This window comes from Lycium barbarum, chromosome 11, assembly GCF_019175385.1.
Source record: "Lycium barbarum isolate Lr01 chromosome 11, ASM1917538v2, whole genome shotgun sequence".
In the NCBI taxonomy this organism is placed as follows: domain Eukaryota; kingdom Viridiplantae; phylum Streptophyta; class Magnoliopsida; order Solanales; family Solanaceae; genus Lycium; species Lycium barbarum.
Genome location: NC_083347.1, coordinates 90,555,196 through 90,555,593, shown reverse-complemented (window position 1 = coordinate 90,555,593; position 398 = coordinate 90,555,196).

The following is a 398-nucleotide window of genomic DNA, read 5'->3' as shown; positions in this document are numbered from 1 at the left end:
ACTACTAGGGAGGGTAAAATCTTATACACGGCTCTATCGCACGATCTCATAAGAAGAAAGATGGTCATTTTCCCTAAATTTCCTATAGCCTCTTGTTTATTAGTGTGGCGCGCAACACACCATAAATAAGACTCTACTAGACACGGCTCGTAGACACTTCCTAGGACTGAACTGCTCTGATACCACTTTTGTCACGACCCGACTAGGGGCCATGATGGGTACCTGGGGCTAACCACCGAGCACCACTCGTTCTACTACTTATCATGCTCATTAAACGTTCTGTTATCAAATTCATACTCAAATTATAAGAAAATCATCTTTCATTTGAAAACATAAATACTTTTATATACATAAGCCTTTCGGCCATCAAAATAATATATATACATAGCAGCAACCTC